This window comes from Protopterus annectens, chromosome 3.part0, assembly GCF_019279795.1.
Source record: "Protopterus annectens isolate FY-2018-M chromosome 3.part0, PAN1.0, whole genome shotgun sequence".
Classification (NCBI taxonomy): Eukaryota; Metazoa; Chordata; order Ceratodontiformes; family Protopteridae; genus Protopterus; species Protopterus annectens.
This window is the reverse complement of record NC_056731.1, coordinates 1656980861-1657005901: the sequence shown is the minus strand read 5'-3', so window position 1 is coordinate 1657005901 and position 25041 is coordinate 1656980861.

Genomic DNA, 25041 nt, shown 5'->3' with positions numbered 1-25041 from the left:
CCAGTTTGTTTGTTTAGACAGGTGTGTGTCTTTTTGCACTGTTTTTGCCTGTTCCTTTTTGACTTTTTTTCTTTTTGGTGAATAGCCTATTTATGATAGGATTCCATCAGGGTGGTTTCTTTTTGCCAGTAATCATAGATTTGACTTGTTCAGGTACTGCCTCCTCTGTGCAGCTATGAATGCAGTTGTACAGTGCTTTTATGTACAGCACAGAGTAGGCTTCAGTGTCATCCAGGTTCAGAGGGGCTTGGAAGTTTAATAAGCCATCACTTAGCTTGAGGTAATTGGTCATAGGAAAGCTCTTAACATGTTTAGAGTTTGATATGAGTTGGCCTTAGCAAAGTTCTTAACATGTTTGGAGTTTAATGGGGGTTCTAGGTTAGTTTTAATTCTAAAGGAGATCATTTTATGGTCAGAACTTACTGGGCAGAAGTTAAAGCACAGGATGGAGCAGCATGCCTCCATGTTTGTGAGTACCAGGTCTAGGATATTTTTACCTCTAATTGCAGAGTTAACTAGTTGGTAACCTCTGAGCAAGTGAATTATGAGTCATATAATTCTCCCAGTTTATGGAGAGGTAGTTGAAGTCACCCATAAGTATGGTGTTAGGCTGAATGCTTAGATATTCTAGTAGGTTTAGGTAGGAGGTGTGGTTTTGTAGAATCTTATTAAGGGATATGTAGCTAACAAGGATATGATAGGGTTCTCACTTATGGTCAGTTGGGCATGAAGCAGCTCAGGAGAACCATGTTGTTGGAGCAGTCTAGCAGTGTACTTGTCTTTTATAAACAATGAGACACCTCCTCCCTTTGTTTTATCCAGAGCTGAGGGAGAGCAAACTGTATGAAAGGCATTGTAGCCTTTGAGTGGGTATGCTGTCCATGATTCTGAACCATGTTTCCATGACTGCACGTATGCCTGAATTTTCCAGGGTGAGGAGATCTTCCAGGGAGTGCAGATTTTTATTTAAATACCTAGAGCTGAGTAGCACTACCTTTAGGTGGTTGTGAGTGATTTTTGTTATGTTGTCTGTGGAGAGTAGCTTGCTCTCTGGTGGTGAATATAATAATAATAGGCAGTCACTAAGACAGTACAAGAGAGCTCCTGAGGATGTGAAAGCATTTGGTGGACAGACTAAGATCCAGTCTAGAAATACTTTTATTCTTTTCATTGAGGTGGGTGGGTGGGGCTGTCAATCAATTGAGTGAGACTATATAATTTTATACAGACAGTAGGGTTTATTGAAGAAAGACAGTTAATGTTCATGCCTCCCATGATTATTTTTTCTTATGAGGCTTTAATATAAATATAAATTAACATTCAAACAAATTCAAATAGTTATAGAACTACTAGCTATATAAAAAGATTTACAAACTCTAGAAAGTCAGAAATGGTGAAGTTATTGTTTATTAGTTCCATTAGACCCAAACTTGAGTTGTTGTATCTTTCGGCTTTTCCCGGTTAGGCGTCGCCACAGCGGAACTCCGGTCCTCTAATTATTGGCAGTAGATTTTTACATACCGACTTGCCAGGCCTGACGTACAACCTTCAATGAAGGTACGCCCATTCACGCATGTCTCCACGCAGAAGATGCTTTAGCTGAGAATCGAACTGGACAGCGTCTTACTGTGAGGCGACAACGCTACCACAGCACCAAATATGGAAACCTTATAAGAAAACAAGCATCGGTAAACTGGAAAGAGTACAGCAGAAATATCCCAAAGACATCCATAGATGCACAATCTAAGTTATTACAAAAGACTAGAATTTCTGAACTTATACAGTGTCTCACAGTAATTTAACAGGAGATCTTATTCAGGTATAGAGGGCATTTAGAGACTACTGTCTCTGGCAAAGTTTAAGGTTATCAAAAAGTAGTACAGAATCATTAGACAACCTATGTAGAAGATTCTATAGGAATGGGAAGTGTACTAATTGGTTCTCTGAGAGAATAGCTAATGCATGGACTAGACTAACAAATTACATTACAGCAGGCAGATTGATATTTTTAAGAACAAGTTGGACACTTATTATGGCAATAACTATTTTGGTATAATGGCAGGCTAGAAGGGCATTAATGCCAGTGCTTAAAATATCTGTATGTATATGTATATACATATATATATATATATATATATATATATATATATATATATATATACACACACAACTGAGTGACGCCTCCAGGTATTTCAGCAGTTACAACCTACTGACGCATTTAGGCATCAAATATTGTTTGCTCACATTTGCATTAGTAATTCTAAAACCATTAATCCAAATGGAACGACTGAAGAAAAAGTAACAGTAACACCACAAACTTCAGTTGTTTTCCAAGCCCAATAAGGTCTCCTCAATAACAAATTACGAACAAAATACCATCAGTTTATCTATTGTTCACAAATAACAACAGACACAAAACGGACTTAGCGCTTTCATTTCCTACCAGGGAAACATCATCCGAGTCAATGTCTAAGTTCCCACCCTTACTTTAAATAGACCCAACACCTGAACAACGTAATTAATTAATTAATTAATTAATTAATTAATTAATTAATTATAACTTCTTATTAAAAAGTACAACTACCTAAAACCATAAACCATAATACTTTTCATAAAATTAATAGCCTTTTATATGTTCAACGTAATACCTTACCACATTATTATATATAACAATTACATGCAATCATATACTAATATAAATACACATATTGAACAAAGAAACTTTTCTCCCAACTTAATACTTTCAATGCTATCATGTATCACATAATTTAAAAACATATATACATATAAAAAATTTATTAAATAATTATCATTTTGTAAAATAATTTCATACTTATTAATTTATCAATTTATTAAATTATTCATTCAACTTTAACCATTAGTACTCATTTGCTCTAATTTTAAGTAGTGGCATAAAAGAAATATGGTGATTAAGTCCTGGTGGGTTGCAGGCATCCAACTGCAGTTGCAATATAAGTTCCCTTAACTCCAGTTGCGCTTCCCAATCACCACCTTTTTCACTTCTTAAAACCTGTTCTATGACCCAAAACTTAAAATCAGCCTGTGGTCACACTACTGTGTGTCTATAAAGGGCATTAGTTTCCTTCTTCCTGTTAATATCCTATATCCTTTGTTTCAGACTCCTCTCTGTCTTTCCCACATAATATGAGCCACATATACATTTAACCAAATACACTATACCCTTTGACTGACAATTATAGCAACCCTTAGGGTAGAATATCATGTTAATATGCTCTATATCTAGTCCCCCTTGATTATACACAAATGGACATTGTGGGCACCTACCGCACTTGTACGTGCCAACCTTTCTTTTACTTCCTACTACTTGTTCCCTCTCAAAGATTTCCTTCAAATTCCTATTTTTCTTATACCCATATTTTAACTTCTTGGAAAATATTTTAATACTGTTGGGCATAGATGAGAATAAGGTCCAATTTCTATATATAATGTTCTTAATATCTTTAGTGTCTTGATTGTAAGTCAGTACCATTTATACTTGTCCTGCCTCTTTCCTTTCATCTAGCTCCATTGCTACTAATTGCATACCATTACTATTACTATGCCCACTTGTTATTAATGGTATATATTTTTCATTCCACCCTTTCAAAACATCTTTCTTAATATTCACTATAGTCTCTACTGGATAATGCCTTTCTTCAAAGAGACTCTGTATATAGTCTAACTCAATCCTCATATCTTCTTCCTCTGATGTCATATGTTTCACCCTAATCATCTGACCTTTTATAATATTTTCTTTGCGATTAATAGGGTGTTTGCTACTATAATGTAGATATGAATTAGAGAAACACTCCTTCCTATACAATTTGGACTTAAATTGTTTGTTTTTATTATCCTTCAAGATAGTAACATCCAAGAAGTTCACTTTTTCTTCCCATATTTCATGTGTAAATTCTATGAATTTTGTTGTTTGGCCAATATACCTCACAAAATTATCTATTTCATGTCTTGGTCCCTTCCAGACCAAGTATATATCATCCAAAAATCTAAAATATGCTTTTATATACTACTTGTATTCAGAATCAAGTATAAAATGTTTCTCTCAATACAATAATACTATGTTTGCCACTATAGGGGCACAAGCTGATCCCATCGGTATACCATCTATCTGATGGTATAACTCTTCTTGGAAATATATAAAGTTATTTTTCATAACCAACTCCACACTCTCGAGTACTAAATTAAAATCTCTACCATCCAAAAACTCAAATTCTATCGTCATTTCGTCTAACCATTTGAGTCCTAACTCATGCGGAATTACCGAAAACAAATCTTTAACATCCACTGTTATGAACATGTATTCCGCATCATACTTTAATTTCCCTATTTTTGTAAGGAAATCCCATGAATCCACAAGTATATGTGGGTAAAATTTCTGATATGGTTTTAACTTTTTATCCACATATATAGCCAAATACATTATTGGGCCTGGAATTCTAAAACCATGCAGCATACAAGGTGGTAAAAGATTTCACTGGAAAGCTTACACAATGGCAAACACAATTCTATTGATATTTGACATCTGGCTAGTGCAGTTAAAGAGATACTCATTTTGTTCATATAATGTTTACATTGTCATAAATGTCATGTTTTTCTAAATATCTCAACAACTGTGTATCACAAAGAGAACTGCTTAGCCTCATATGAAAGAAATCAACTGGATGAACAAAATGCAAATGGCAGTATTTGTGTAACTTGAGTGTTTGCTGAGATACTATGAGTTGTTTACAAAATATTGCAAACTTAATAGTTACTGTGTTTACTGTAACTTATAAAATCTATTTTAAGACAGGCTTGTAACATTAAATTATGCTATCTTGAGGAAACCTAACTGAAAACTTGCTTTGAACTGTCCCTTGATATAACAGACCTGCTAAGGTACTACCCCCTTCTATAAGCTGTCCTGAAAGGCTTGTAACATTAAAGGATGCTACCCTGAGGAAACCTAACTGAAAACCTGCTTTGAACTGTCTCACGACATAACAGACCTGCTAAGGTTACTATCTCTAATTCTTACTGTTTGTACCACATTGCATGCTGACCTGGGTCCACAGCACTATTAGACAGCCCTAAATTCTGAATCAAACTTCCTAAAACTCTATTACATTAGCTAATTAAAAGTAGCTAATAAGTACATCCCCCATATTAATAAAAAATTAGTGGCATTATGCTATAAGTAACAACTGTAAGTATATATACAGAAAAAGTGTTATCAACCCCTAAAATTGCTAAAGGAACACTCTAACCAGTAAAATAGAACTTAAAATGCTTTACTATAAATCCCTAGTGTACTTACCTTATATTTGCAGGTTCTAAGATCTGTGTGTCTGGTTAAGCTCTGCTCCACTCACCATCGCTGCGCTTGGGCTCACTATGCACCCCTCCCTGCCTCCAATTTCCACCCGCCCCCAGTACTGCTAAATTTATAGCCACTTAACCACACCCCACCCACCAGAACCAATCAGTATTGCACTTCTCATTTTAAACTTAGCCCCTCACCTCCCTTCTCCATTTCTTATCCTTCCTCCATATCCTGGAGAAAATATAATAAAAGAACTATAACTCTACTACGTACTATGTCACCATCTAATACAATGTATCTACTTTCTCTGCTATCCCTTATGTTAATTTCATATCTCCTCTCCACTTATGAAAATCAGTAGTACCTAGGATTTCATTACCCAAAATGTCAAACCACCACCCAAATTACATCTAACATGAAAGGTCAACCAATAATTAGTCCTATCTCCAACTCCTTAACCACAAAAAAAATCAACCTATTAACTCTAGATACATCAGCTCAAAATCCAAACACTATCAAAAAGTAATACTTAAATTCTTGAAGCTTATTGTTACCTTACATTATAACCTCATAATAGATGGAGACATTCACACAAACCCTGGCCCAACCACCCTTGATAACTCTACCTCCTACTCTAACAACCCTACCAAAATACTATCTAAAAATAGGTCCCCCAACTCCCTCCTGGTTTGACATCTAAATATTAGAAGCATTAACAATAAGGTACATAACTTGCATGCCCTATTAGAATATCACTCCCCTGATATACTGTGTCTAACTGAAACCTGGTTAAAGCCATCAACTACAGACAATGAAGTTTTACCACCTGCCTGCAACATACTTAGACTTGACCGTGCTACTAGGAAGGGAGGAAAGGTAGCTGTTCTCTTTAAATCTACACTAAATGTCACTATAGACCCCATTCAACCACCACAGGTAAATAATGCAGAAATTCTCTCTACCAAATTCCAGATTAACAAAAACAAATGTATAAATATTGTCTGCATGCACATTCCCCCAAGGAATAATACCAATACCCTAGAAGACATCCTCCAATGGTTAGCTAATACCTATCCCCAAGAAACCATAGTACTAGAAGATTTTAACATAGACTGGAACTCCTGCTTTTTGGAATCTCCTACTACCCATGTAAACCTATATGTGTTTACACAGGTCCTATCCAGTGCCACCAGGACAGGCAAATCTAATCATAAAGAAAGTATACTGGACTGGATACTAATCAGTAGTCATCCCCAAATGTATATATCAGGAACCCTCCCTGATGACCTCAGTGATCACTTTCTTATCTTTATAGTTAAACACAAAACCAATCATCCCCACCAGCCCAACTACAGAGCAGTTAGAAATAATAAGAGCTTTAATTTTACCAAGTTTCAAGATGAGCTCAAATCAAGCAATTGGTCTACCCTAAAATACCTACCCCTGGAGGAAGCTGTTACTTACTTTAACAATAAATTCCTTACCATCCTTAATTCTCATGCTCCTGTTTGCTCCATTAGGACCAAAACAAAAACTGCACCATGGCTCTCTAAAGACACCAAATCAAAAATCATACTCAGAAACAAGGCATGGGCCACATGGCGTACCGCTAAAGCCCCACTAGATCCATTTAAATACTGGACATTAAGGAATGAGACAAAAAGATCCATTTTATCAGATAAAAAACATCTACTTCCATCTCCAGCAGAACAATCAAAATGATCCTCAAAAGTTTTGGGCAGGTATAAACAAACTACCTCATCCAGGACAAACTACCACACCAATTCCATCAGCCTCTACTGACAAACTACCAGAGGATGTAGCTAATACCTTCAATAGTTTCTTCACTGAGACTATCTAGGCCCGAGCTGGCCAGCTACCACAGGGGTCCTCTAACATCCAGGATACCACTCCCAGCACCCAGCATTCTTTTAGCTTCCAGCCGGTCTCTACATCTTATACTCATACCCTAATCAAAAAATTAAAACCTACTACCCTATCTGCGAATCTACTCCCTGCTGAGTATCTGCAAAAAGCTGTAGATGCCATAGCATATCCCATCTCCATTCTAATCAATTGTAGCATTTCAAAAGCTAAAGTCCCGTCCATCTGGAAAATATTGCATGTCATACCCCTTCATAAAGGTGGTAGCTCCACTGAACTATCTAACTTTAGACCCATAGCTATCTTGTCACCACTAGCTAAAACTATGGAAAAGTGCATCCATAAACAGCTACTTCACTATTTAATCCAGAACAACCTACTGGCTAACTCTCAGCATGGCATTAGACCACATCATAGTACCACCTCAGCCCTTCTCACCTTCTATAATGCTATAAACTATAACTGGAACAACAACAAATTATTCTCAGCCCTTTTTTGGACCTTTCAAAGGGTTTTAACATGGTTAATCACCAACTACTCATCTACATCCTGAAAACAAATTCCTTAGACATGCACTCTCTCCACTGGTTCCAATCTTATCTGAGTGATAAGACAACAAGCCATCCTATGGCAGAATAAACTATCCAACCTCCTACCCAACACCATAGGTGTCCCCCAGGGGTCTATTCTTGGACCTCTTTTGTTTTCCATTTTCATTAATGAACTCCATACTGTCATCCCAAAAGCAAACTGCATTCAATATGCAGACGACTCCACCTTGATTTGCTCTGCCACCTCCCATCCAGATTTGCAGACACTAACTCAGGATACTTTTAACATAGTTGAAAATTGGCTTTCTGACTGCCATCTGATCTTAAACCCCAACAAACTAAGCTACTATTTTTCTCCCCTACCCAAAAGTCCTCAGTATTACCTTTCTCCATTAAGTCTAATAATGGGACCATAATCTCCCCAGATGTCTCTACAAAACTTTTAGGTGTTATCGTAGATAACAATCTTAAATTTGATATGCATGTCAATAAAACTATCAAAACCATTAACAAAAAATCTGGCTCATTATATAGGATTAAACCATTCCTAACCCCACATGCCAGAACTGCCATTGCCTGCTCTCATCTACTCTCTACCCTTTGCAATGCCTCCCTTCTACTTACCAACTCAAACAAAACTGATCTTAACAAACTCTCTAGTTGCTATAATCACATAGCTAGATTTGCCACTGGCTTGCCCTACAAAACACATCACTGTACAAACCTAAATAATCTTGGTTGGCTAGAACTGCCAGGCTAATTCAGTACAACCAACTTATAGTGGCCCATAAAGTACCTTACCAACCTGAAAAAACACCTGCACTTAAAAACATTATCTAGCCCCTACTGCAACCGAGACCACTTTGCTCATCTGATAGACTGGTAGTTCAGACTGTCAAATCCAACAACTCAGCCGGTGACTCTTTGTTTGCCAACTCTGTTGGCAAAACTTGGAACTCACTACCTGCTGACATTACTCTAGAGACAACCTTAACTCAATTCAAGAAATGTCTCAGGCAGTATTTCAATTCTCATTGGTTATGTCCTTGCTCCAAGCCTGACTAAATCTTAGTTATATTTGTGTACCAATACTATTTCACCTGCAACTTCTTTGTGTTGCAATTTGTTAAACTATTTCATAAGTTTGTGAGATTGTATAACTTACTTGTCTCTACAGAGTCTGAAAACTGCTTAATTTGTACTATCTATGCTTTCTTTTGTAACTACCTTTGGAGCTTTTCTCCCCAGGCCTACGCTGAAAATAGACGTATCCATTCAGACTATCCCAGTCAACAAATGTAAAATAAAATAAATAAATAAATAAGATCTAGAACTGAAATAATACTATCACTGTTAGTGCGGTTTATGCTGAAGAATTTGCAATTTACACTTTTTTAGTATCTCATGGTTCCAGAGATATGCATTTAAGGTAGAGGTGGGATTACATCAAGAATCAGCTCTGAGCCCTTTCTTATTTGGAATGGTGATGGACAGGTTGACAGACGAGATCAGACCGGAGTCCCCGTGGACTATGATGTTTGCAGATGACATTGTGATCTATAGTGAGAGTAGGGAACAGGTGGAGGAGACCCTGGAGAGGTGGAGATATGCTCTAGAGAGAAGAGGAATGAGGGTCAGCAGGACTAAGGCAGAATATGTGTGTGTGAATGAGAGGGAGGATTGAGGAATGGTGAGGATGCAGGGAGTAGAGGTGGTGAAGGTGGATGAGTTTAAGTACGTGGGATCAACAGTTGAGAGTAATGATGAGTGTGGAAGAGAGGTGAAGAAGAGAGTACAGGCAGGATGGAGTGGGTGGAGAAGAGTTTCAGGAGTGATTTGTGACAGACGAGTACCTGTAAGAGTGAAAGGGAAGGTCTATAAGAGGGTAGTGAGACCAGCTATGTTATATGGGTTGGAGACAGTGACACTGACAAAAAGGCAGGAGTCAGAGCTTGACATGGCAGATTTGAAGATGTTAAGATTTGCACTGGGTGTGTCGAGGATGGACAGGATTAGGAATAAGTATATTAGAGGGTCAGCCCAGGTTGGAAGGTTTGGAGACAAAGCCAGAGAGGCAAGATTACATTGGTTTGGACATGTGCTGAGGAGGGTTGCAGAGTATATTGGGGCAAAGATGCTAAGGATGAAGCTGCCAGGTAACAGCAAAGGAGGAAGGCCTAAGATAAGGTTTATGGATGTGGTGAGAGACGACAGGCAGGTGGTTGGTGTGACAGAGCAAGGTGCAGGGGACAGGAAGAAATGGAAACAGTTGATCCGCTGTGGTGACCCCTAACAGGAGCAGCTGAATGAAGAAGAAGAAGAATGGTTCCAGAGATATGAACATTTGTTTGAAATATGACAATTTGCTCTGCCCATTGGAATTTACAGTGCAAACTTCTAGAGCTCCATTGAAAGGAATGAGTTAAGGCATGCAACTGTTAATTATGTGTTTCCTGTAACTCAAGGAACATTGTTTGAGTCCTTCCACCTTCATTTCCCAAATGTGTTACTCTGAGCAAGTCACTTAACTAATCAGTGTTCCCAGGTAGCCCTTGAAAAGGGATAGTTGTGTCCAGTGGGCTTATCATTTAACACGTAGGGTCATAAGTAAGTAATAAGCTAGCTGCCCTGGTGGGTCATTTTAAACATACCCAATTTCTTGTTTAGTGTTTGAATTAGCTAATCCTGCCTGGGGTTAGTTTGGCCCTACCCATTCCATAGTCAATAGTTACATATTACCCCTAGTGAGAATAACTGGGACCATACCATGGATAATTTGAGGGAACCCATGAGTGGTATAAAGCAATTAGCAGCTGCTTCTGTCAATTACTAGTACAGCGGACATTCCTGGATTAAATTTTCTATTACCTATTCATAGGTCCAAGTTGCACTTCAATATGGACAAGGATGAGCTTTGTTTTAAGTAGATGGAGAGTCTGTTCCAGAGCAGGGGTATCCTCTGCTAGATATAGATGTTATTTCAAACCATTCTGTTGATGTTACAGAAGAGATTTAATTCCCTGAACTGAATATTTCTGATGTTATTTGACTCACAGTATGTCCATCAGTATTGGGACAGTGTGTGCTTTGTATGCCAGACGTAGATCACCTCTTAGCAATCTGTAGGATATTGAGTATAGTGACAGGGCTTTGAGTTGGTCCATATAGTGCATATTGTTTAGGCCATATATCCTTTTACTAAGGTATCTTTGTGGATGCTCCAGTTGTTGTATATGTCTGGAAAGATACATGCTAAATGGGGCATTGTACTCAGTGATTGGCCTAATCAGGGCTGAATAAATGTGGGGATGACATCTCAAGATCTAGACACAATCTCTATTTATAAGTTGTGCAATATAGATGGACTTTCTTATGACAATATGTTTGTTTAAAGTTAGGTGACTGTCTGCATAAGTTTCCAAATCATGAACAACTGGGTCAACTCTTAGGGGTGTATTGTTATTTTTGTAGTTCCCCGGGGTAGATTGCATCCTAAAAGATATGATAATGCATTTTTTATGTTTAGTTTCCATCCATGATTCTGGCAACAGTTATTTGTTTGGGACAAACTTTCCTCCAGGATAGCAAAGTCATTTGGGGGATTGAATGTCAGCTCCTGGCTTGTAGTTATCTGCAAACTTAGTCAGCTAGAGCTCTATTGACTTTGACTCAGAGATGTAGATGCCAAAAAAGGAGAGGTCCCAGCACTGGGCCCTGGCAGACTCCACTTGGGATTGGTCTCTTTGTGGGGGTGGATTCTCTTGTTTTCATTTCCTGCATCCTATGTGCAAGCTGGCTGGCAATCCTGTGGATGATGTAGGAGTTTATTCTCAGTTTATTTAGCTTTTCTACTAAGCCTAAGTGGGGATTGTATCAAAAGCTTTGAAAAGGTTTAGGTATGTGGTGTGTACTGTTTTACCTTTATCCATTGCTTTGGTGACTTTTTCAAAAAATTCCACAAGGTTAAGTAAACATGATCTGCGCTTGACAAATCCAAAATTGAGATGGGTCCAGTATTTGGAGATACCCTGTGTTCTTCTTGATTAGTTACATATTAGGTCTTTCCATGGCCCTGCATATGAGGCCATTTAGCTGTATGGGTCTGTAATTGCCTGGGTCCATGAAAGATACTCTCTTTGCACAGGAAAATTACTGCAGCTGTTCTGCTTGGTATAAAAACCTGCATTTAGGCTTAAGCTGAGCAAAGTTGGGGAGGGTAATTAAATCATGCTTCATGCTATTTAAGATACATCCAAGGATATTGTTAGGACTCATTAATATAGCATTTTTAACTTTTCATCGTGCTTTTAGGACTTGGTCTTGTGTGATACCTGTAGGCAAGCAGATTGCAGGTATGTCCAGTGGGATACACTGTGGAGACAGGGATAAAGTTTGATCGGAAATTATCAGTTATAGCTTAACTATATATTCAGCCTCAGTGCAGGTAATATTGTTCACAATCAGTTCAGTGCATTACTGCATTGTGCTTCTAAGAATATGAACATAACTGAAAAGGCCTTGTGATTGTCTTTGTTTTGGCTATTTCATCCTCAGACTTGGCTTTGGAGGATTTTATTAAGCTCCTGAGTTGTTTGTTTATTTTGGTGATGCACTCTATTATTCTGGGAATTACTCTTCTTACTTTTGGTTAAAATTGTCTTCCTTTTATTCTAAAGCTTGTTGATATTATGGTTCTACCATGGTGATTTATTTCTGGGTTTTGCCCAGTGCTTGTTCCTACAAGGTATGGCTGCAGGTCTATATTATATCCTCGAAGAGGTGTTCCATTGGAATGCCTCTTTATCGACCCTTAAACAGGGAAAGCACAAAACGGCTAACGTTCACATCAGCAATTTCTTTCTCTGGGAAAGAAATCACTTGCCTTCAAAACAAAAACACATCACTACAAACATAACAAAGTGGGGGGGGGGCTTTGCCCCCACACCCTCCATACATCCCCTAAATATACCAACTCCAAGACCGCACTACAGTGGGGAAAATGGCAAACTAGCAGGGATGGCCAAGTGATTTCTTTCCCAGGGAAAGAAATTGTTGATGTGAACATTTGCTGTTTTGTGATTTCGCTGTTTAAGGGTCATCTTTGACGATATAATATAGACCCACAGCTGCATCTATGCCACTGTTTACATGCTGGCATAATAAGGTGGTGTATGTTTCCACGTATTCAGTAGTGTTTACTGGGTGTGTTGGGGATTTGAAGCTTGTTAGTGCATAATGTAGGAGTAGGTAGTTTGTATTACAGACATTTTTAAAGGTATATTGTGTGGATGGGGTCTCTGGCTTTGAAAAAGACAGCTCTTATGATCAGAGCTAACAAATGACAAAGATACATAAATGATGGTGCAAGATGCTCCCATATCGTTAAGGACAACATCTAAGTAGTTATTCCCTGTAGTGGTTACTCTGACTAATTGTTCCAGAGAATTTTTTATTTACCAAGTCCAGGAATCTGTGTGCCTGTGCACTAGTAGTGGTGTAGGTTTCTCAGTCTGTAGTTGGATAGTTTAGATCACCCAGGAAAATGGTATTGGGTTTAATACCGAAGGATTCCTGTTCCTGTAGGTAGGTGCTTTCTTGGGTCATAGAAGGAGTACTATACCTAACTGATATATGGCTTCTCCCTTTTTTAATTTCTCCATATATTTTGAGTTTCTAATACCATGGCCAGAATGGACCCCATTCCTAAGTCAAAATATGATTAAAGATCATAAAATTAGTATTGTTTCAATCTTTGATATACATTATGTGACTTTTCTGATGGTTATTTAGACATGAAGTTCTAGTGAATCATAATGCTTTTCCAACCTTGATGTGAGTCTCTACTGGATGAAGACTGAGACACCTCCTCCCTTTTTCACCTCCTACACAGTAGGTGGTCTAAACATGCAGAAGGTGTTATAACCCTACACAGCCGGATTGTTATCAGCCATTTTAAACCATGCCTCCCTTACTACATTGATGTCTACATCATCCAGAGTGAGAATGGCTTTTAGGGGGTGGAGTTTCTTGTTTGGGCTCTTAGCATTGATCAGTACCTTCATATTTTCCTGTGATTAGTTTGTTATGTTAGTAGGGGATGCATGAATTAAATGAATTTAATGAATCTGTCTTTGTAATGACGTCATACTGTCCCATGCATTTTTCAATGAGAGGATTGTTTTGACCCTACTACCACTTCATGAAGATTTCTCAAATGAACTACAACCCTTTCTTGTGAAATAATATTTATTTTATCACCAGTTTCATTTCTCTATGTCTTCTGGGTTTCTAATACCTGGACCTCCTTCTGCAATTCATATGGAGTTACATGTATCGGTAGCATATCTAAATATGACTGTAAATTCTTTTTATTGAAACCCATTGCTCCTACTACTATTGGAACTGTCTGCATATCCTTCTCTGTCATTGCCTCATTTCTGCCTGCAAATCCTTGTATTTTATGGCTTTGTGTCTCTCTGTATGTAAGACACTGTAATCAATGGGTATGGCAATTTCATTGCTCAATCCTACTTTTGTCTTCTTTTCATGGACTACTATACCTGGTTTTCTCACATCTATTTTTTCAACTGTTAGTAATGGGTAATAATCCCATTTGAAATAAACTTCTTCATTCTCTATAATGCTTTGTGGCTCATGTTTCCAGTGTTTCTCAGCTGCTTCAGTATTGTAATATTTGCACATTGTCCAGTGTGTGACTGCTTCCAGTTCTGTTTCACAGAACCTACATTTGTCTGTTTCTCCCACATGTTCAATGGACTTTGTAAACCAATGTGTATGTAGTGCACTATCCTGGGCCACTAATATTAACCTATCATCTTTTGGTTTAAATTCACTCCTCCTTAACCATCCCTGTGTCATATCCTGATCAACATAAGGTTGTTCCAGGCATTTTCTGTACTTGCAACTAAATGTATGCCTTTTCCACATTTCTTGCCTTCTCATCTGATCCTTCTCCTTATATTCTTTCTTTCTTTCTTTTGTTTTTTTGGCACATTCAGTTGCTCCCTGATTTCTGTCTACTTCTGGTTTGGTTTTGGTTCCCCTTGACACCTATATGTTTCTGTAAACTAAGCAGAGGAGTCATCTTAGATTTGTTCTTTTCATGTTTCAAAAACTTTTACTATATTTGGATCCAGTGAGGTCAGCAGATATGTATGCAGTCCTATGATTTCAGATCTATACATGTAATCAATTTTAAGGAGACTTATACATCATTCAGAATGAGGAATATATAATCTTGGTATACACTGATTTTTTTATATATCATTTAATAAGTGTGAAGCATTTTTCTTGTTTTCCTATCCAACTGATCCAATACCTTTTGTGGCTAGTTAATCACCCCAAAACTGTAAGTTAGAACAGTTAGAGCAAATTGGTGTCAGGGCTGTTTTCAGTATTAATTTTAGTCTTTTAAAATATTCCTTACAGATTTGTGTTTGCATTTGTTCATGTTTTATTGTCGATCCTTCATCAATTCCCAAATATTTATACATGCCTTCCTACTCAGGTTCCTTTATATCTCATTCCTGTCTCAGACTGATATTTGCTTGGTGCTGCAGCTTTCTTGCTTTAAATGTTGCTTTTGCACATTTATCAAGACCAAATGACATTTGTATATCATTTGAGAAAGTTTTGACCACTTCCAGTTGTGCTTTCAGCTCCTCATCTGATGAACTATACAGTTTTAAATCATCCACAAAATGAAGAGGAGAAGTCTTTACACTTTGTTGTTGTCTGGAAATCAAATTGTCACCAAGACCTAATCTGTTAAGTAGGCAATTTAATAAGTTAAGGTCAAGACAAAAGATTAGCGGTGAGAAAGAGTCACCCTGGAATATCCCCTTTGAATTTTTTATACCTGGGATAATAATTTGTCTTTTATCATGGCTTAACTACAAAGTGGTTTGTCACTGTTTAATGGTCACTGTAACATAATAGACCAAAGTAGGGTGTATCTTATACATTTGTAAGCACTCCTTTATCCATGAGTGTGGGATGCTGTTACATGATTTTTTGTAATCTAACCTTGCTATACTTAGATTATTCCCCCTTTTACAATTCACCATTATGACTTTAACAACAAATGATCTTTTGTTCCATATGACTTTATTTTGTTAGCCTTTGTTCTATTGCCATGCTTGAGTTTTCTTCTAACCGACTGTAAACTATGTCAGCATCAATTCTAGTATACAGTTTATGCATTGTGGGAAAGCAAGTTACTTTTCTATAGTTTTTAGGATAGCTTGCAGGTTCACTCTTAAGGCAGAGTGTAATTTTTCCTTTTGTTAACCAGTCTGGTGTCTGCTCAGGGTGTACATATAAGTAGTACTTACTCAGGGCTAAACATGTTAATACTTTTAGCCAGAAGTTAGGTACTATATCTGGGCCTGGTGTTTTCCATTTAGCAGCTTTTCTTAATTTTGTTTCAATATCTCTCACCATTACTTTATCCCTTTTTATATTCTGTACATTTGAATTTCTTACTATATTTTTTTAATTCGTCTATCCATTCAGCATCTTGTTATATTTCACAGTGTCTTCATGGAATTTCCCCAAAATGTGTTTATTTCTTTGTTTGTTGGTGTTTCTATTACTTTTGCTTTGTTTCCAGTTCCCTGTAAAACTTCTTGGGGTCATCAATGAATTGCTTATGTTGTACTTTTCCTTTATATTTATCTACATATCTTCCAAGATTTTTATGCATATGCTGATATCCTTATCACTTGCAATAGTGTAGAATAGATCCTTGTCTGTTCTAATACTGCATGTTGCTTTTATCACATCTATCTTTTTAAGTTTTTTCGTTGACCTGTTCCCTCTCCTATACTCTTCTAATAGTGACACTTTTTGTCTTAATTGCTTTATAGCTTTCTGTATTCAATACTTCCATGATGGCATTTAGGTATCTTTGTTTCCTTTCCCTTATTGCCATGTATTTTGTGGTAAGACTATTATCTGTCACTAATGTAGCTGCACAGTAATATATCATATTTACTTCTGTTGTATCACATGACTTTCTGTTAATAGTCTTGATTACTGTGTTCATTTGTTTTATCATCCTTCTAATATTTGGTCTTATTGACTTTCTGTAAACTATTTCTTTCATTGTCTATCCATCTCTGTTAAATCAAGCAACTCTTCCTTACATTTTTTTCTTCTAAACTGAGGCCACATTCTTTACCCTCCATTTCCTGCAGGTATCCTACAGAAAGTTCATCAGTGTTGCCACTGTTTTCTGCTGTTTCCCTTGTTGTGCAACTCCAACTAAATTTATGCACTGGCTTCCCACTGAAGGCTCTAGAGTATCTTTGTGTGGAAACTGATCAAATGCCTCTCATTTCACCTGTTTCTCCTTAATCTGGGGACTCACTGTTCCATCATGCTGTGACATCACCAGAGTTGGATTTTCTGCACTTAATCCTGCAATTTGCAGATAATCCATGACTTAACATAATTATCATCATTTTTCATCAGTATTTGTCTACAATGTTTCTTCACACCCTGACTTCTTTGTTCTAACATATCTGTCCTGTTCTTTTCCTTTTCAAATGATGACAACCAGCTGAGAGTTACAATTTCTATTTTGTCCCTTCAGCCTTTTTCCTAAGACTGTACATCCTAAGCTCTTTTAGTCTCATTTTATACAGGTTCTGATGTAGCTCTGAGCAGTTTTGTTGTTCATCTCTAAAACTGCTTCAGTAATTTATATTTCATTAAAAAGACAATGTCTCTCTGTCAATAAACAAAACTGCCCGGTGCCTAATCTGGGATGAATTTATGGTTACCCATCCTATTGTCTAAATTAAATCTAAAAAATACGAGGGATTTGCTTTGTCTAATATGGAGTGGGATTTATTCCAAATGTAGGGGATACTTTCTGAGAGCTAGCTGTGTTACCAGCAGGTCATGTTTATAGTATTCTTCAGCTTTAGGTTCCTACAATGGGTGTTTGTATTGCTATTAGTTTTGTGAACACGTAGAAGGTCAAGCAACTCAGAGTCATTTGCTTCCTTGTAGGCTAGACAGAGATCACCACGGAGAACTTGTTGATAGGCAGAAAACATCGATTGAGCTTTTACATCCTTTGTATAACTTTGGAAGCTCATACTGAGATTGCCTTAGGGAAGAAACATTACATTTTTCTGGCAAAACCATATAGCTGAGCAAATACATACTAAAGAGGTGTTATATTCAGTTATGGGTCTAATAAGGCAGAGTATAGGGGGACTATAGCAACCTTGGACCTGGAGGATATTCCTTTATTAGATAGGCAACATAAAATGATTTTCTAACTAAAACTGACAGATGGTGGTTGAAGTTGAGTTCAGTGGCTATGAATGTGCCCATTTCTCTTAAGGATAGTATCGGTTTTGAGAAGGATGTCATTCATGTGATAGTTGCAGGAGTGTTCTTGCTTTTCAAAGTGTACAGTACTGTATTTTTTACTGATGAGCTTTAGTTCATGCTTTAAACACCATCAGTTAGCATGGGCATCATTTGGAGTATAAGGAAAGTCTGCAACCTACCTAAACAGAATGGGTTCCATCTGCTAATTAGTCTGCTATCCAACTAGTTATACAGGGGTTATTACTTACTTAGGTCAGTTTATACATGATTCCAGAATGTAGAATAGTGTCAAGTCTAAGCTGGCAGTCTATATTAATTTGCCTTCATGTAACATCTTAATGACTCTTTCAAAGAAGTAAACCAGGTTAAGAAGACAAGATCTGCTTTTTACAAGTCCAAACTTGAATGAAGTCAATGGATTTTTAGCTTTATGAATTTCAAGATAATACATTCCTTTACATACGTGGCTTGTAAAGTCAGCTGGTCTATATTTCACTGAGTCAGTTATTAGGACACTCTTGTGGAATGCACCACCACAGCTCTTCTCCAGGCATTGTGAACTTAAGCAATAGATAAGTTGCAGTTAAATAGGTCTACAATGGAATCAGCAATGCATTAATTTATATTAATAAAAATACAGTTTATGGCATTCTCTGGACCTACAGAGTTATTGTTCTTTTTTTTTTTGTTTGAGATGGCATATGATAATTGTTCTTTTGTGATAAAAAGATGAGTGTTGATTTAATGCTTTGGGAAAGAAAGCATGGAGGGGAGAGAGAGGGGTGAACACAGAGATAAATTTGTCTACAAGTATATTTGTGATATTCTCTGTATGTGTGTGGTTGTGATATTAGATATCAAGTGAGTGTAATGCTGAGTGTTGTTCCTAAGATTCCTGTCATACTTGAATAAGGACATGTGTTTATCTTTGGATGTTGCAACAATATTCATCTTATATTTGGCCTTGCTAGGTTTGATCTTCTGCCTTATTTCTTTCCTTATTCTTTTATGTTTGTTATTAGAGAGGGAATATCTGAATATTTTTTCCTCTTATTGTACAGTTTGTTTATGCTAGGTTTCCATGAATGTTGCTTGTTTCTGAACATGGAGTTATATTTGTGACAGATGACGACAAATGCTTCGTTGTGGGCACTTACATGTAAATAAAAATGAGTTCTAAACATGGGTATTTGAGCTACAGGATCCTCATTTATTTCCAGAGTAATATCAGTAGTGAGTTCTGGAAAGAATGCCTTGGGAGTCTCTGAAGGCAGTGGGATTCAAAAACAACTTTGGCTGGGACCTTATGAAAAATACTACAGCACTGTGGTCATATCTGACTGTGAGGGGATAACTGTGGGAGTGGTGCACAGTGGTGCCATATTGGTGCAAACCAGCTTTAGAATGTTTGGGTCCCTAATAGGTGTATGGACTCATTGAACTAGAGGCTAGATATTGAAGATTTTGAGAATACTGAGGAGTGATTTATGGGCAATAGAGTTTTAGCAGTCCAAGACCTCTTCTATGTCTATAAATCAAGTAGTCCTACAGACATGAGTATTGAAAGCTGCACCAGCAAATTAAAAAAACAAGATACAAGGATAGATTCATTACACAGCACCTTCTCCTTCTCTGTAAGAAACTTCCACTGCATACCAAGCAGTGGGCTACATTACTGCATTTCGACTGGGAATTAGATAACCAGATGGGTATACATAATTTTTTCGCCGGCAAAACTGGCTCGTCCATCCTTGAAAAGGTTGTAAGACCTAAGGTTGGGTAATTGCAAAGCATAAAGGACCACTAGACCTAGTTGGCTTTTAGCTCCTATGATCTTAAGAACATGTGTGCATAGTTCTTTTTGTAGTATGTGCAAGCTAGTTAATGGATAGATAGTTGAAATCACCCAGGATGACTTGGTCTGATGGTTAGGAATTCTAATTTGATAATGTAGTCTTCATGAGCTGTGCGTATCATTATGAGAGTTCTACAGTTTCAAGAAATGAACAAATGGCCAACACATAAACAATCAGCACAATATCATAATTTAATAGCCACCAAGGAAAAAAATATTCAACTGGAACAGTCAGCAAACTGGTTTCAGCAAAATTGCCTTCATCAGTGCAATAACTGACATCACATCCACCCCATTTAAATACACAAACACTTCATATCACTGATGATTAGAGATTTTCATTGACCCCAGGTGAGAAAAGTCTCCCCAATCTAACTATCTGTCTCTTTTCTTTAATATTTAAAATACAATGCCATCCTACCCTATCTCTCCTATTAAGCATGATTCTGTCAATAACCATAAAAGTACATTTGGCAGTGAGATGCTTAATGGTATGTTTAAACAAAGTACTAGAACTACAGGCACATCTAACATCACTAAGTTGTTCAGAAATGCACATTTTCAATGGACAAGAGGTTTGTCCAATATAAAATGTGGAAGATATGCATGTAACTAAATAAATCATCCAATCCGACCCACAATTCCCCAAAACAGGAATATCACAAACATGAGGAGTGCTGTGAGAGGTAAACTGTTTGGTTTTGCAAATATAGTTACAAAAACTACAATGTCCGCAAGGTTGACACCCTGACAACAACTGGCCATCCAGAGTAGTTTGTTGCAAAACTTTTCCAACCCCAAGAACAGTTTTATAATGACTGAAACATCCACCCAATGTCTTACCCCTTCTGTATGAAAAGTGGCATTTAGAAGGTTTCAAATCTCTCAAGATGTCATCAGATGACAACATTTCCCAATGTTTCTTAATAAGGTCAGTAACAAAAGATGTATTGCTACCATAATTAGTAACTAATCTGAGTTGAGATGTCACCACTTTATGGGGTTTGTACTTCAATAATTCCAGTCTATCAAGGCTACCAACCAGTTCCATTGAGCTCACCACGTCACCATATTTGTAGCCTCTGGTACAAAATCTTTTGACCAGATCTTGCTCCTGTTGAACTAACTGCCAGTCCAAAGAACAGATCCTGTGAAGTCTCATACATTGAGACTTAGGTATATTCCTAATTATGTGCCTAGGATGACAGCTGCTTGCATGTAATAGGGTATTAAACTGAGGAAGTTTCCTATATACTTGAGTAGCCAACGTACTATCCTTTTGTAATTGGATCTCCACATCTAAAAAGATAATCTGTGTATGATGATAATTGGCTGTAAAATGTATACACCATTTATTTTTATTTAAGTACTGAACAAATTTATGTAGATAATCAAAATCTGCTCGCCAAACTAGCCAGCAATCATCTATGTATCGGCACCAAATATCCATGGATTCTAAAAAGATATTGTGACTGGAAACATAAATAATTTGTTCTTCAATATATCCCATGAATAGGTCTGCATAAATTGGGGCAAAAGATGCCCCCATAGTAGTCCCCTTGAGCTGTAAATAGCACCCATCTTTAAAATAAAATACATTTTATTTAACACATACTCAGTGAGACATATCAGAAATGTATTGAATCTGGTCTGTATAATGAAGCACAATTCAACCAATATTCCAGCGCTGACAATTCTGCCCAATGATGAATATTGGTATTTAAGGCCGATAAATCCAAGGTACATAAGTACCACCCTTTCTCAAGTTGCATATCCTTGATAATATTCAAAAACTCAGTCACATCCTGAATACAAGATCATATACATCCCGATAGTGGTTTCAAATATTGGATAAGAAAGACTGTTAGGGGTTCTGTAAGAGATCCCCTACCAGATAAAATCAGTCTCCCAGGAGGAGAATACAAATGCTTATGTATTTTGAGTAGCATGTAAAAATATTGTTTAAACATATCTGTTATAGTCAGATGATAAACCACCTCCTGAGAAATAATTCCTTCTTCTAATGCAAGCTGCAAAAATTTATCAATTTCAGATTTAAATACTGGGGTAGGATAAAAAAACATCCTTTGATAAAACCGTTGGTCTGATAAGTGTTTGTGTGCCTCTGAAAAATACATGGCCCAGTCCCAGACCACCACAGCTCACCTTTTATCAGCTGAATTAATAACTAATCGTTTATATTTACTGAGGTAAATCAGCTTGTTTATCAACTGAAGAAAGATTATTAGAAGGGATATTAGAAGGGATATTAATATGAGAATTATATAGAAAATGTAGATTCCTAAGGATCTGTTGTTGAAAAACTGCTACATTCCTATTGGGAGGTGGAATAAATGTAGAGTCTCTGAAAGAAAATGCAGAAGAATCCCAATCATTCTTTTTTACTGTATCATGGAAAAAATTCTTTAAGATTTAACAATCGACAGGAAGAGATTACATCCTGAGCAAAAACCTCTTCAGGCACCAAATAGCTAGGTATAAAATTTAGACCTTTATTAAGCACATTAACTTGTATATTGGATAAGTGGGTGGAGGAGATATTATGGGCATTTCAATTAACTTCTACTTTGGAGCCATCAGCTGTAACAATGTATCTAAATGTGATGTTTCTGCAGTGGTTATGTCCAGCCCTTTGATTACACCTAAAGGGATAGTAAAATTTCTCTTTTTAGCAGTCAAGAGGCAGAAGAAGTCCCAGCATCAGTATCCACTGCTGAGAAAAATTGCTCAGCTACTGTTTCAGGAGTGCTATCTACTTTCCTTAAAATGGACGTCTTCCTTTTATGCTTCCCACATGGCAAGGAGCATTCTTTATTATCAGAAAACTTTACTGTTCTATGTATATTAAACTGTTTACCATATTTATAATTTTTATAATCCCTCTAAAATTTCTTATTCATGTGTGTTTTCAGATCTTTTCCCACCACTATTAGATCCTTTGTCAGTTGCACAAAAAATTCATGATAAGAACTCTCTTGTTCATAAGGCTTAATCTGTTCACATAACTGAATAACTTTAGTAACCAAATCCCCAGTTTTGCATGCATAAAATACTGGAAGCCACGGTGGTGCAGCAGTAGCGTTGTCGCCTCACAGCAAGAGGTTGTCCTGTTTGATTCTCGACTGGAGTGCCTTCTGTGTGGAAGAGTCTGCATGTCCTCCCTGGGGTCGAGTGGCGTTCGAAAGACATGCGTGAATGGGCGTGCCTTCGTTGAAGGTTGGTCATCAAGCTGGCACCTCGGCACCATAAAAATCGACTGCCAATCATTAGCGGACCGGAGTTCCGCTGTGGCGACCCCTAACCAGGAAAAGCTGAAAGAAAAACAACAACAAAAAAGGAATACTAAACCTTCACAAAAGTCAGTTAAACCATTTGCTGGGCTTCCTACCATTCCGGTAAAAATCTCTCATCAGAATCCTTGACATATGGTTGTAAATGCACCTGCAGTCCTTTACGGGCTATATTCTTGAGAGATGATAGGCCTTAAATAAAATACGATCTTAGTTCCTTCATAGCTGTAGTAAGCTGTCCAAATAAATCAGCACAAGTAAAAGATGTGCGATTAATGTCCTTTTCCTTGAAACCAAGACACTGTATGTCCTCAAAAATTACCACATCAGCTTTATTAGCTGCTAGTCCTTTAATAATTGAATCAAATCCATAATAACTTGAATAACTACATAGGGCAAACTGATGAAATACCAAAAACAAAACTGTCACTGAAATCCCCACAATAAAACAAACACTCTTTTGAACCAATTATGATTGTCACTGAAATCACCACAATATAATAAGGCAAGTGTCCATTTTAAACCACTTGTGATTGCCACCAAAAAAATCGGTAGCTAAATACTGAAGACAAAGTTGTGAAACAAACAGCATACAATTCACATATGTGATAGTAGGAATATAGTATTATTATAGTGAACTATGTGTCATTTAGCATCACTGAAAAATGAAACCAGTCATTAAATAATTTAAATAATGATACCCAGGTGTTGAGACGAACATAAGCTGCAACTATAAAAAGTCATCCACTGAGAGCCAATATCTTCCTTAAAACCTCACGTTATTCGAACAAATAATACACTGATGCATCGATACAGACTTATTAATATACCAGTTCATTAAAATATCATATGTATCTAAGTCTGCATCGATGCATCAATGTATTATGTTTGACAATTATTCTGTTTTGCAGTAAGCTGCCACTTTAATTAGTAGAGTGTTTTTTTGGCGCCTTTTTCTATTTATAATGATGTATAGCTGTGCTTGTTTGTATATGGTCTGAAGAAGCCCTATCAGGGTGAAAGCGCTTACCACTGTTCTTGTTGTTCGAATAAAGTGAGGTTTTAAGGAAGATATTGGCTCTCATTGGATGACTTTTTACAGTTACAGCCTGTGATCATCTCCACACCTTGGTATCATTATTTTACTTGTTACTGGACTGTGTTTGGTGTGCGGGGAGTTTACTGGATGATATTCTCATAGATGGCTAGACATCAATCCATATATATAATGATGCTGGGCTACAGCAAACCATCAAGTAGATTCAGCACAAATATAGTTGAAAGAGTGTCTGTCCCTAAACCAAAGCAACACTCCAATGACCATGAAGTGTGGAAACTTCCTGGTATACTGATGTTGAAACAATAATATAATTAAACACAAAATATTGAAATAGCATGCCCCGTGGAACTCATGATGTATTATCCTTCATAAAGAACATTTAAACCACAAATCACATCTGCAGAATCAAAAGATCCTCAGGCTAATAACAGAAATCAGCTTGTTTAATCGAATAAACATTAACTTCCATAACAGGTGGCAAGGTCCCTTACTGAATAGGCTTACAGAGAAGTGCCGTTAACTCCTACAGCATCAGAAAACAGAAAGGAACAAACCACAAAGTCCACACAAGTATAGAATGAGTGCACGGCCAAAAACATAAGTCCCAAGAAATGAACAAACTGCCATGTGATGTTGGATATTTTTTCCTTGGTGGCTATTAAATTATGATA